Source organism: Camelus ferus, chromosome 14 (assembly GCF_009834535.1).
Source record: "Camelus ferus isolate YT-003-E chromosome 14, BCGSAC_Cfer_1.0, whole genome shotgun sequence".
Lineage (NCBI taxonomy): Eukaryota > Metazoa > Chordata > Mammalia > Artiodactyla > Camelidae > Camelus > Camelus ferus.
In genome coordinates this window covers 9,899,770-9,913,770 of record NC_045709.1, presented here as the reverse complement: position 1 = coordinate 9,913,770, position 14,001 = coordinate 9,899,770, and the positions used below count along the sequence as shown (strand labels likewise).

At 34.0% G+C, this 14,001-nt stretch overlaps 2 long non-coding RNA genes across 4 annotated transcripts in view; one reads left to right on the top strand and one right to left on the bottom strand.

Moving 5' to 3' along the window:
- Positions 1 to 14,001, top strand: part of LOC106729534 — a 122,064-nt gene that overhangs the window by 10,590 nt on the left and 97,473 nt on the right. The window lies entirely within an intron of this gene.
- Positions 1 to 14,001, bottom strand: part of LOC106729535 — a 29,608-nt gene that overhangs the window by 6,899 nt on the left and 8,708 nt on the right. For all 3 annotated transcript variants that reach the window (XR_004325671.1, XR_004325670.1, XR_001365962.2), the window contains 3 exons: positions 10,492 to 10,615; positions 9,704 to 9,805; positions 1,214 to 1,303 (listed from right to left, as the gene is read on the bottom strand). This is a non-coding gene — a long non-coding RNA (uncharacterized LOC106729535). The remainder of the gene's footprint in view (positions 1 to 1,213; positions 1,304 to 9,703; positions 9,806 to 10,491; positions 10,616 to 14,001) is intronic.

Genomic DNA, 14,001 nt, shown 5'->3' with positions numbered 1-14,001 from the left:
CTTTATACTCATGTTATGATACAGAAAACATACCATTGGGACATAAACATGTATCTATGCCAAGTAATTGGTTTCTTTTTCTGATTACAAAAGTAGTACATGCAAGTGAAGACAAATTTGAAAATATGTTTAACTGAAATAAAGAAGATATTTTAAAAAGGACAGCAGGAAAAAATAACCAATAATTCCTCTATTTAGAGGTAACTGACTATTGCAGTTGACATATTTCCATAAGCTTTTTAAGCTTATGTAGTTTAAACTGTTTGCTTGAGTACACTGCCTTTTTCCATAACAATTTATCAGAAATGTTTCCTCAAGTTATTTAAAACTCTTTAGAAACATTTTCAATGGCTGCATAATGATCCTTGTGTGGAGTAGTGTTTCCTTAAGTGGTCATTTAAGCTATATTCCTTACTTTCTTATAAATAATGTTGCTGTGAGCTTTTTTATGCATAAATCTATTTTAGCATTTCAGATTATTTCCTAAATTAGGATAAATTCCTAGAAATGGGCTAAAAGGCCAATATTTTTAAGCTTCTTCCATCTGGTAAAAATTTTGTTGTTAAAAAAAAAATCTCTTTTAATTCTCTGTATACATTTATATTGAAAATAAGCCTACCTTTTAAAATTGAGATTAGTATTTAAATTTAGGCTCAAGTGTTTTTGTTTTGTTTTTATTTTAATAACCTTTAAGGAAAAATCCACTCTTCAAAATATTATTTACTTCTTTTTTGTCAGGTTTGAAACTTACACTTAATCTGAGATAGAAGTTCAAATGTATACTTAATTCAGCCTAATGCTTCTATTTTTCAAGGTATTACCATTTCTTTTTTCCTATTTCCAAATATGCTCATCCAACAGTGTTGTCTCCTGGCTCATCTTCAGTTTAATCTCACACATAACACCACTAATTCATGGTGTAAGTGTACTCATTCATCTAAGGATAAAAATCTAAATAAAATTACAGGTCAAGGTCATTCTCAAATTTAGCAAATTTGGCACAAGAGTTTAAGAGTGCCAGAATTACTAGTTCAGTTGTGCTAGACTGAAATGCAGAGCATAAGTAGAATAAAGCAGATTCATCCAATTCTAAAATTAAAAATGAGAATGGTGATGGAATCGCGAAACTTGGGAAAACTTCCAGAAGAAGTCTAGACAAAGTAAATAAAGGATTACTGCTTTTTAGAAGCTTGTCATTTATTAATTCACTCACCAAATACTGAACATCTTTTATGTGTCAAATACTTGCTAGGTGCTGGAGTCAACAAAAAGACAGAGGCCTGCCCTCCTGGAAGATAACATTCTAGTGGAAGAAACAGACAAAAGCAAATGAACAAATAAATAAAATAGTTAAAGGTTGTAATCTAGTCATGTCTATTACTCAGCATTATTTATGTGAGACAAAGAAATGATTTGAGTACTCTCCCAAGAATTTTTAAAGTGGTACTGAGTAAGAAAAAGTTACAGATTTAGGATTATTAGGAAATAGATGATCTCAACAGATATTTTATGATTCTGATCATTGTCATTCCCTTGTGCCTTATACCCACTGCCTCCAAAAAAAAAAAAAGACAGACTAAAATAAAGTTCATACTCTTTGGCCTGACCTTCAGTACTCTCTCTAGTCTGACCCAGTCTCAGATGTAGCGTGTTATAGTAGAAGGTAAAATGTGCCAAATCTGGGGAGTAAGGAAACCCAGGTTTTAGCAAGTGGCAATGCTAGAAGCAAGACATTTAATTTTCTTGTGGTCAGTTTCCTTTGCAGAATGATAAATTTTGACTAAACTCTAAAATCCCTTCACTTTAAAATCCCTTCACTTTAAAATTCACTGTCTATGCAACTCTCCTTAAAATGTTTCTTCCATTGTGCTCCTATTTATACTGGGGATAGGGAGGAAATAGCGTGAGGAGAATGTAAAGGTTGGAAAGAACAAGACTGATTCCTGTTTAATAACAATAAAGGATTTGTAGCTTATAATGATTATTTTCTCATGTTATTGAATATTTTTGAAAACATGTTTTTAACATCTCCATGGCATTCCAACATATGGATATACTAAAAATTATTTATCTATGCTTTCATTTTAAACGTTGTTTCCCAATGTCTGCAATTATCTAAGGATATTTAGAATCCATACTTGTTTATTAGTATTCAAAATACTATTGCAGGCTCTCTGCCTTGCTCCTTTTGTGGGTAAAAAAGTTACTGTGACTTTTTTGTATCTCTTCTTATCTACCCCAGCCTATACATGGCTTTCTCTTAACATAAAACCTCCACTTTGGACAATGATATACAGCCTGTCCTTTCTCCTTTCTAAAACAGTCTCATCCCTGAGCAAGTTCCATACTTTTGCAGCTCCCCTGAAGCAACAGAATGTGAATTAAAGCCAACTCCATCAAGTCCAGATAATGTATATTTTTTAGCTTCAACCAAAGCTGAAATCCATGAGATTAAATCTCTACCAGCAGACAAACAGGTAAAGATTCATTACTGTCACCTATAACAAAAAATGTGACTTAGCACTAAGTCATACGTTTATGACTATGACAGAAGTATGACTTTAGTGATTTTGCCATGATCCTGAACTTGTTGTATGTAGGTAGTATTAATTGTTATTACATTGAAACATTAGAACATAAGTATACAATTAGGCATAGTAAAACTTAAGGTTTTTAACTGGTAAATTCAGTGAACAACTACACAATCTGTTGATTTACTTTTTTACTTTTTTGTGGTATTTCAATAAATGTCACATTCTGCATTAGCTTTGATACTGCACCCACTGAGTAAAGAGATCAGAGAGGTGGTACACTGCTTTATAATTTTAAAAATATCCTGAGTGAGTTAAAAATCTTTTCAATTTAATAATTTTCACTTGGGAGAAGAGTAGAACCTCTGTTCTGCCTCTTTTATTGTGAAATTGGTGCAAGTTAAACATCTTTCTTAAAACTTCAAGTTACTTTTAAGCACCTGTACAGCATCAACTTGGAATCCAAAGGAACATTCATATTAACAATTATTTCTACCAATAGCTATGGACGTTGTAGTCATACATAGTAGAATTTTAGTGAAGGGATCTTTGGGGTCACATAATCCAGCTGTCTCATTTTACAGATAGGGAAAGTGAAGCCCAAAAAAGTTTCTGTTACCCACAGCAGTAAACTTGAGTGGCTGAGGGAACAGGGACTCCTAACACTCCCTGTTGGCCTAATGCATGCCAGAGGGTAATGGTTAAAGGCAGAATATGTAGCTAACACAATTGAACAGATCCAAGAAAGAGATCTGATTTGGATTCTAAGTATACAGTTCCCCCTTAAGATTCTGGTTGAGTGATCCATTCCACCTTAATCTATTACCACAGACACAAAAGGGAAGTGCCTTTGCACAAATTGATGCTCCTACGCAATAAAACCCAAGGGAGAAGCTAGAGGTCCTTTTGCAGAGCTGCAGTGTTGCACAACTCCTGGGGGGAACATTTATATACATCCATACATACCCATACCGGTAGCCTCTTGATTGTGCTTCCGAAATGCCATTTATATGCATTACAATGTCAATGGTGCCAAGGAGTTCAGTGTAACAGGGACACTGCAAGTGTAAGTTTTGTATATTGAATTAATTTAGGGTAGGCTAATTGCCATAACCCCAAAATGTATAATGGCTCAAGTTTGTTTCTTGCTAAAATAAACAAGTAGTTTAATACTTAGTTTTCAAGGTCTTTCAGTACCTAGGTTTTCAGTACCAAAGTTCCAAGGTCTCCCTGGGGAGTCTTCTCTATTAAGGGGAGTTTCTAGGGGTGGAGACTCAAAGTAGCACATATAACTTCCACTCTCATTCCATTGGCTGTAACTTAGTCACAAATCCACAGCTAACTGCAAGGGAGGCTGGGAATAAGCTTTATCTGTATGGCCACGAAGTGAGAACATGGATTTTTGATGTGTAGCTAGCAGCCAATGCCCACTTGGGTGCTCTCAATCTACACACACACACACACACACACTCTGAAGTGGTCACAAATTTAAATTAACTCATATAGTTATGCTCCAAATAGAACAAGTTAATAGTGGAAGAAAAGGCCTCTTATTAAGAATTGTATTCACCTCTACCCTTTCCCTCCTTTAGGCAGAACTAATTGTTAATTAATGCATAACAACAGCCAACTGAAATTTCAAAATGGGAGGAAAAAGCAAATGTTTGCAAGAATTACCTTTATTTACATATGTACATATATGTGTATTAAGAGTCATTCACTCTCTGGCTTCTTTCACCATCTACCCTGTCTTTGGACAGCAATGAATTTTACAACCTATACATAAAAGCTATTTTAAACAGTGTCAAATCAACAGCAGTTTCTAGGTCATTTCCATTCCTTCCTCCATGAAAATGTACAACATTTAGGTTATTATACACATACACACATATATAAATATATATGGAAAGGAAGGGGTTGGCTTGTTTTTTCTTATCGCATCAACTAGTCAAATTCAGAACTAAGACCATGACTGGGCTGCTTGTTTTAAAGGCGCAAGGCCATCAAGTTCCCTTTTAATTACACTACTAGTAAATGATGTTTAAAAAATATTCAACTTTTTACACAACAAAGATAGCAATTCCACAAGCAGTAAGTTCAGTGGTTTTTTTTTCCTTTGAGTAAGTTGCCGTTGTAATCCTCAAACTGTTCCCAGTTACTCGGTTTTTAATAGAAGCTCTGCATGGTTGCACTTCTGAAATCATAAACAGGAAGCGTGATATATAAATGTCAGTAAAACTAAAACTCCATTCTATGGTTTGATGTTTTCCTTCCCCTCATATTTTCAAGTTAATGTCTGATTTTACATGTATTTAGAATGACTACATGAAGGCAAACCTGATTGGTTTTTCTTTGGCAACCTAACAGTTTGGGGTGTGGGGGAAATATGTGGAATAACCTAAATGTTGTACATTTTCATGGAGGAAGGAATGGAAATGACCCAGAAACTGCTATTGGTTTGGCACTGTTAGAAATTGCTTTTATGTATACTATAGGTTGCACAACTTTATTGTTGCCATTAGACAGGGTAAATGGAGAAAGAGGCCAGAGAGTGAATGACTCTTAATTTAACTATTTGAAAATCCATGATAGAAAACACTCTTACACTTTGTACACTCTTATTCTGAACCTCAGCAATTCCTTGAATGTGTTCCCCTACATTAATTCCGTTGTGAGACAACTTAGGAGTAGCTTAAGTATTGCAAAACTCCAGGATATTATCTTTGACTCTTTTCTATGAAGAAATTATGGTTCTTTCTATAGTAATAACATTCTCTATATAATGCTATTTCAGAGTCTCTGCTACATGGATATTTCTATGGAAATACCAAGAAAAGATTAAAACTGACCAGTCCAGACTTTCATACTACATTAAATATTTCTAGGGAAATGGTACCAACATGTAGATGCTTTTGTAACTTTAAAATGTTTTTCTTTAGGAAATTGTTTCTTAATTTATTCTTAAACTGAATACTGAAGGAATTACTCAAAGTCACACAATATATGAGTGAAATAGCAAAAACAAAAAAACAAAAAAACAGAACCTGTGTATCTAAACTCCCTTTCAAGGCAGATCACAGTGACCCAGAGAATATATTTCAAAAGGAGGTAGCCTGCTCATCTATTGAGAGTCTACCTTTTTGCAGCACTTGAGGCACTGCTGAGCAGCACATAAACTATTGCACACTAGAGGCATTATCTTTTAGTTTAAAACACAATATACACAGAAAAAGGTATGGGAATATGTGAAAAGTAACATGAGTACATTAATCACGTACAAACAATAAATAATTGCTAAGGGATGTGGAAAATGAAGTAATTTAAAACTAGATTGATAATGGATAGATGTTTACTGGAATAGGCAAATATGTAGTTTTTTTTAAGTCGCTCTGGGTTTGGATTGCCAGAGAGAAACAATAACCATTCATTCATTCATCAAACAAAACAAATACCTACAACTTTTCATCGACTGTGGTACTTTTGGATATAGGCTATGGCTTCAAAAAACAGAAGAGATACATTAACACAAGTCATCCAAACTATTCAGCCCTTAAATGTAGAGTTTGTTTAATGTAAAACTGTCAGGGTCAACATGAATTTCCAGTCCCAAAGCAAATCTTGGCTATGGAACTATATAAATAGAAAACCACATTTAAAGAAGGTTCAATTTTAGAATGTGCTACCCTACATCTTTCTTTAAATAGGAAAGGATCAAGTTTGACACTCCTTGAACTAAGAGTTTTTGGAATCTATGTGATATGACTTCTGTAAACAGAAGATTATATCATAAACTATGTTTAGGATTTCATCACTGTCTAATCTAATATGGCTTTGGATTTCCACAATATGTACAAGTGTCTTCATAGTAGCTAACAATGGAACATTTATTCAGTACATAATGTATGTTGGACACTGTGTTAAGTGCTCAAATATTGATTACCTCAATACAACAACTCCATGAGGTAAGTATTTTCACCCATTTCACAGATGGGCAAAACTGAGGCCCAAGTTAAGTTACATCTTCAAGACAATGTAGCTGGTAAATGGGCAGAGCTAGGATTTTGAGTTCAGATCTGATTCCAATGCCAGTTTTTTAAACTAATACTCTTTTGCCTCCAAAAGTTACCTAAAGGCAGTAAATAAGTAAACAAATAAAAGTTAATTATTTGAGCTACTCCAGATATTTTGCATTTCTATGTGAATTTTAGAATCAGCTTCTTTTTTTTCTTTAAGCCTACTGGAATTTTGATTTGGATTATATTGAACCTTTAGATCAATTTGGGGGGAACTGACATCTTAACAATATGCACCTATGAACCATGTAAATCTCCCCAATTGTTTAAGTCATCTTTAATTCCTCTTAGCAATACTTGCAGTTTTCAGTGTACCAGTCTTTCATGCCTTTTGTCAGGTTTATTCACAAGTATTTCATATTTTTATGCTATTGTAAAAGCTCTGTATTTTTTGTATTTCCATTTTTAATTGTTTGCTGCTAGAACATAGAACATAAATGATTGTTATATATTGATCTTGTATCCTACAATCTTGCTAACCTCACTTAATAGTTCTAGTAGCTTTTTGTCAATTCCACCAAGTGGAATAGATGGAAGATTATGTCAGTTTTATTTCCTCTTTCCAATCTGAGTATGTTGAAGAAAAGTGGTCAGAGCAGACATCCTTGTGTTGTTCCTGATCTTAGGGGGAAAGCATGTGGTCTTTCACCCGTATGTATGAGGTTATCTGTAGGTTTTTTGTAGATATCCTTTATCTGACTGAAGAAGCACCCTTCCATTCCTAGTGCGCTAAGACTTTTAAAATCAGGCATGAATGTTGGACTTTGTCAAATTTTTTTTCTGCGCCTATTAAGATGATCAGGTGTTCTTTTTTAGCTTAACATGGTGAATTATACTGATTGATTTTTGAATGTTAAAACTAATCCTGTATTCTTGGGATAAACCCCACCCAATAATAATATTACCCTTTTATATATTGTTGGATTTTATTTGATAAAATTTTGTTTAGAATTTCTACATCTATGTTCATGAGAGATTGGCCTGACTTTTCTTGTAATGTCTTTGTGTAGTTTGGATATCAGGGTAATGCTGACCTCAAAGAACAAGTTGGGTAGGATTCCTTCCTTTTCACTTTTCTGGGAGGTTGTGTATAATTGGGATTATTTTTTTCCCTAAATGTTTGGAAGGATTTGTCAGTGAAGCCCTATGGACCCCAATTTTCTTTGTGGGAATATCTTAAACTAATAATTCAATAGATAAGTGACCATTCAGGTTATCTATTTATTCTTGAGTGACCTTCAGTAGTTTATGTATTTCATGGAATTTAGCTATTTCATCTAAGTTGCTGATTTTTTTTTTTTTGCCTAAATTTGTTCATAATATTCTATTATCCTTTAAATATATATAGAATCTGTAATGATTCACCCTCTCATTCCTGATTATTGGTCTTCCTGATATGTGTCTTCTCTCTCTTTTTTTTTCCTGACCAGTCTGGCTGAAAATTTATCAATTTTACTGATCTCAAAGAACCAGGTTTTGAGTACATAGATATCCTCAATTGATGTTTGTTTTCCATTTCATTGATTTCCACTTTGATCTTTATTATTTCATGGGCTTTTGTGTGTTTGTGTTTAATTTGCTTTCCTTTTCTAGTGTCTTAAGGTGGAAGCTGAGGTCATTGACTTCATATTTTTTATATTTTCTAATATAGGCATTTCATTTATACAAAACTTGATATGTTCTACGTTTATTTTCCTTCAGTTCAAGACACTTTCTAATTTCACTTCTGATTCCTTCTTTAATCAGTGTATTATATAGAAGCATGTTATTTTGTTTCTAAGTATTTGGGGATCTTTCCAGTTAGCTTTCTGTTATTGATTTCAAATTTCATTCCTTTGTGATCAGAACCTAAACTGTATGACTTGAATCGTTTAAAATGTACTGAGACATGTTTTATGATCTAAAACAGAGGTCAACAAACTTTTTCTATAAAGGGTCAGATAACAAATATTTTCAGCTTCATGAGCCACAATCTCTGTCAATTTTTTTTAAAGAAATCTTTCAAAAATGTTAAAACTATTCTTAGTTCGTAGGCCAAATCCAGGCTAGATTTGGCCCTAAGGCAATAGTTTGTTGAATATGCTCATTATAGCCTAGAATATGCTCATTCTGGGTAAATATTTCATGTACACTTTAAAGACAATATGTATCTACTATTGTGAGTGGAGTGTCCTAGAAAAGTCAATTAGGTGATATTGGTGGATAGTGTTGTTTAAGTTTACTATATCCTTGCTAAGGTTCAACTTGTTCTAGCAATTATTGAAAGAAAAGTACTGACATCTCTAACTATAATTGTAAATTTCTCTGTTTCACCTTGCATTCTATCAGGTTTTGCTTCATGTATTTTGAACCTATTGTTATTTGGGGCAAAAACATTTAAGATTGTTATAAACTCCTGATTAACTGGCCCCTTTATTATTATGAAATGACCTTCTTTATCTCTGGTAATATTCTTTGCTCTGGTATCTTACTTTGTTTCTACATATTAATATAGCCATACCAGTTTTCTTTAGACTGGTGTCAGCATCAGCGTGGTATATCATTTTCTATCCTTTCACTCTTAATGTTTTTGTGTTTTGTATGTAAAGTGTGTTGGATCTTGCTTGTTACTCAATCTGACAATCTCTGCCTGTTAATAAATATTTTTAGATCATTTACATTTAATGTGATTATTGACATGATTAGATTTAAGTCTATCATCTTACTATTTTCTCTTTGGTATATCTGTCCTGTGTTCCATCTGCTTATTGTTTTTTCCTTGTTTTGCCTTCTTTTGGATTGAACTTTTTTGTTATTCCATTTTTTTCTCATTTGTTGGCTTTTTACCTAATACTGTTTTGTTATTCTACTTGTTGCTTTAGCGTTTGTAGTCTATATAAGTTATCACAGTCTATTTTCAAGTGATATTACACCACTTCACATACAGCAAATATATACTTCTATTTTTCCCCTCCTGGCCATTATGCTGTTGCTGTCATATATTTTACTTATGCATGTTGTAAACACTGTAATTCATTGTTATTACTTTTATTTAAACAGTTGATTATCTTAAAAGAAAACTAAATAGAAAAAAAAGTACATATTTACCCATGTAGTTACCTTTTCCAGTGCTCATCATTCCTTTGTATAAATCTGTATGTCCATCTGGTATCATTTCCCTTCTGTCTGAAGGACTTTTTTTAACCTTTCTTGTAGTGCAGTCTGTTGGCAAAATATTGAATTTTCAGAGTTTCTATAATACTCTCAGGTTCAAAGTGGGTAAGCATCAATTAATCTACTACTCTCTGCCATATACTACTATAAATAGCCTTGGCTAAATTGTAAGAGAGAACTGAAAAGCAGTGTATTATCCAACCATGAAATAGCCTCTGAAAATCCAGCTTGGGGCAAGGGGAACTTGTGGTATGCCAGGGTGTTAAAAGCCACTGAGTAAAAATGGATCACTTCTTAGATACCAATTTTACTCAGAGATTTTGGAAAAAAAATATAAGCATTATATTTATACTAACCATAGGACTGTTATGGTATATAATGCACATTCATTTCAAATTTAAGACAAAACATGAAACTTGAAACTATCTTGGGACCAAGCTTCTAGGGCAATTATTCACTCTTCTCTGCTATTAACCATACTTTTGTGAAAAAATCTGAGGAGCAGTGATTTTGGTGATTATTCATTATTTTATTAAAAGTTCTCCTAAAATCGGATGCTGCCAACAAATGTAGATTATTCATAGAGGTTTTTATTTAATTTAAATATATATCTCTGAATTGACCACTATATCCTGTTACTCAGCTGATGGATCATTTCTTATTGTACCCATGAAAAGTGTACTTGATTCCAAGTTTTTAAAACATCATTATTCCTTTGAAGGACTTTTACTTACCAGTTCTCACTTTTGTGGCTGTCAGTGTGCCTGCATCAATCAGTACCTGCAACACTGTCCAATTTTCTGATTCCAATCCAGGTTAGAATAAGAATTCACATAAATAAGCCTGTTAGAAATAGGCCTAAAATAAAGATAAATAGGCTTGTTATGAAGACCCTACCAGAAAATCCACATCCAAGACTGCATCCTAAGGAAATAAGTAAGGCAAAAATTTAACTATTAGATTGTTCCTTTTACCAGTAGAAAAAAATTGGTAGGAACCAATATAAATACTCCCAAATAAGAAATTGCCTGTGGTACATCCTTATATTCTATAGTAGAATACTTATTCAGCCATTAAAGTATATTATAGTTGAATATTTACTGCTAGGAAATATATATGAATAACAAACAGGTGTGAAAATTTAGTAACAGTGAGTTAACAGTGGTTATTTCTGAGTGTGGGATTATTAATTTTTCCTATATCTTGCTTGTTTGTATTTTCTTTAATATCAATTTCTTGTAATAGAAAAACCCAAAGTTTTCAGAAATACTAATTCAACATGAATAAATATTTATTCAAAATAATGAGGTCATCATTTGTTTATTCATTAAGTCAGCAAATATTTGCAGCAATAAGACATAGTCTTTGCCCTCATGACTCTTAATTTTCCAGGGGGGAAAAAGGGCACGATCAACAATCTTGGAAATGTTGTATTCCTTCTTCCTCTCTTTCATTCCCATTACTTAATTGCCCAGTCATTCCCTCCCTTATTCATCGAGGACTTCGGCATCTGGTTTCCAGTATCCACCTCCCTTGCATGTTCTGCTACTATGTGCCACTTCAGCATCCATACAGACAACCCATCCAACAGCCTTGAACTCTGACTTCACCATCTTACAACCACTTCATTCAGCCATCCATACCCAGAGCCACATACCACGAAATTGCTCCACAGTCTTGGACTCCAATATATTGATCTCTGACCACAGCCACTTATCACTCCAGTGTTTTTTCACTCCATTACTCCCTTAACACCTCCTTTCTTACCTTATTTTAACCTCAGCTATTCCCATTTCTTTCAAACCACAATCTCTCACAGAGCTACATATCATTTCATATCCTACAGTCCCCAGTACATCAATCCCTTGCTAATAACCTTGCTCCCTGGTGAACTCCCTCTCCCATTCCTTAGAGCATGTATTTGATACGTTTACTTCAACTCAAACTTGCTACTTCACCTGTGTGCCCTTACCTCTTTTATGTTTCCTTTATCAGAAGAAAATCAAAACTATCAGCTATGAATCTCCCTCACCTTTTTTCTCTACATTTATAAGCTATACCTATAACCATCTTCACCACCTACTTTCTAACCTCAGAGGAAGATCCTTCTGCTTTTGCCAAGTCAGTACCTTTACCTGCACCCTTGATCTATTCCCTCATCTCCTACAAGTCTGGCTTTACCTGTATCCCTCCTGTTTTTAATCTCTCCTCCCTGCTGACTCTCCCCCACATTTTATAAACATGTTAAACTCTCTTCACTATGGAGTCTCCTTCTCTATCCTGTAACCTCCTCCCTACAACTACCATCCTTTATTTCTGCTCTGAAGAAGGGATGAAGAGCCTTGAAATAATAGAAATCTATTGTAACCTTTCTCAACTTTACTGTACTTTTCAACCCAACACAAACAGAATTCTGCTACCATCAGTGTATGAAAAGTGCATTGCAAATGTTCTGGCAAACGTTACTAATAGCAAAACTGCCAAATCCCATGATCTTTTTTAATTTACTTGAACCTGTCTTTATCTTCTGACCCTCCTGACGTCTTTCCTTGTAAACTCCTCTCCCATTGGCTTCTCCAGCACTGAGCTCAGTTGGTGCTTCCTTCCATCCCTCTGCTATTTCTTCTCCTTTTGCTGCCTCCACTTTGCCCATTTACTAATAAAGCTGGTTCTCATTTGCTCTCACTGTTGCAGTCTCTATGAGCAATGGTGGCCATTTCCCCCATAATTTTAATGATCACCTATTCAGTGACATCTGCTTCCAGCCCAGGCCTTTCTCCTAAGCCTCAGATGCGTATGTGGAGCTCTGTAGTGAACTGCTCTACATGGATATCCCACTAGCACTTAATCTTCAACATGGCCTCATTGAGCTTCTCCTCTCCCTCTCCCTTCCATTTTCCATCCCACACCCATACATACAAACACATTCCCAAAAGCCCTATTCTTCCTCCATTTGTCTCTGTCTTGGTTACCACTGTACTCTACCACCAAGCCAGGAACTAGGGAGTCATTCTAGACTTTTCTCCTGATCTCTAGTCTAACCATTACTTCCCTGGTGCAAAATCTCATTATTTCCCTCCATGACTGTAAAACCACACAAAAATACTTCCATTTATTTAAAAAATGGTAATAAAATTAAAGCACATTTTATAGCATTCCCTCTAGTATTTAGATTACGAAACAACAACCATGTTACCTCATTAGCAAGCCATGAAGGTTTATACAGAAACACGTATAGCTTGCACTGTTTCCAGAGATCAGAAAACTTGTTAATACCCTTGTACCTAATGGTGTATAGCATATGGCAGTTACTGCTTAACTGTCTGTTCACTTTTGAATAAAGTAAATGTGGCATATTTAAAGATACCCATAATAATTATTAAGCTGCATGTTAAACAGTTCAATAAATGATAGGATTCATATATTATTTTGTAATTGGGGGGAAATGTTCAAAAGCAAGTCCACAGGTCCAGTTTTAAGGGCAAATAAAAGTTATGCACAAAGTATTTTTACATCAGGTAGTTTAGAAGAAGCTTTGAACTTTATAATAATTAACAACTGTATATACTACCTTTTCTACAACTAAAGGACTAAAATTTAGGAATTTCAATTTTATATAAAAGGAAAGGAAATTAGGTGTAAGTGAAGATAGATGGAGAGATAATTAGATTTAGTTACATGCTATAAAAATTTCTTGTCAGGAAAAAGTTTCTTATCTACTATATTAGTAGTTTTGCAGTTTATTAGAAGTATTGCAATTAAGTCATCAGCTTTGGGTTATTTTGCCAATGGCATAAACATCTAATTGTAAAAAAAACACTATGTTTACAAAAATACATCCCCCAAAAGGGGAAAAAAAGTTATTTGTTTAATTATGTATGATAACTCTCTACTTGGAACACTGAAATGAATTTAATCTTCTGTTTCACTTCAAACTTTTTTTTTCTTTAAGAGTTTCTCTAAAAATTAGGTATATAGTCTGTATATACCATCCCAAGTTCACTGGGTCAAAAGTTAACAGTATGGGGTCATCAAGTAAATTAAATGTTAACAGCAAAAATTAAAGGACTTAAATTAAAAACATAGGGCCTAATCCTATGATGAAGAAAAGTAAGGAAAAAGTGTTCCCACAAGAGCTATAAACTGTTCACCTATTTAAAATAAATTACTTCTTCAGAGCTGCCTTAAAAAGTTAATTTGTTTTAAACACGTAAGCATTTCTTTGCCAAAAGAGAACGTGCTGT